Below are 754 nucleotides of genomic sequence, written 5' to 3'. Positions count from 1 at the left end.
ATTTCTTCATAAAAACTGTAACTATATGACGACATGGAGTAAATGATTGTGAAAGCGACATTATTTAGTAATTTCATAAAAACTGCTTGATCACGAAAAACATGAGAAAAATCATAATGGTAGAAAGAAAACGATATTTACCTGAATAATCGAAACCAGAGTGAAACATTAAGGAAAATATAGGAAATTAGATTGATTTAAACGAATTAAAGGAAAATAAAGATTAAAAAGAAGAAACGGAGAAAAAAAATGTAAAAGGTATATAATCAGTTTACTAATTTGCAACATTTACATTTTTTTCTAGCATGGTGGATTGATTGTCTTTACGATGAATATGAATTGTTCCTGAATGCAATAGATCAGTCCCTACACAAAACATTGTCGATCATTGACAATATATACATATATATTAGCAGATATCTAATATCCCCATATATTACTGTTTTATTATTGGCTTCTCCACACAAAGTTAAAAGCGTAATGATAATGCACTAATCATAAACTGGAAAAAAGCTTGTATCAACAGACAAGCGTCTAACGTCTGCTCCCTCTCTACCCACCACCGCGTGTATAATAATCTCTACAAGTTAATTACAGTCCGGCAAGTGGTGCCAAAACCACTTTACGCGCGTCAGGTGTCATGAGAGTCTTGCAAATGTCAATCCCTGTAAGACGTGTGCCAATCACCAAGCAGACAGCGTGTGCAATTTTAGCAATATATATCAGCCGCTTCTTGTCCTTTTTTTTAAAAAAC

Source organism: Penaeus monodon, chromosome 32, assembly GCF_015228065.2.
Source record: "Penaeus monodon isolate SGIC_2016 chromosome 32, NSTDA_Pmon_1, whole genome shotgun sequence".
NCBI classification, from domain to species: Eukaryota; Metazoa; Arthropoda; class Malacostraca; order Decapoda; family Penaeidae; genus Penaeus; species Penaeus monodon.
This window is presented reverse-complemented; position numbering follows the sequence as displayed.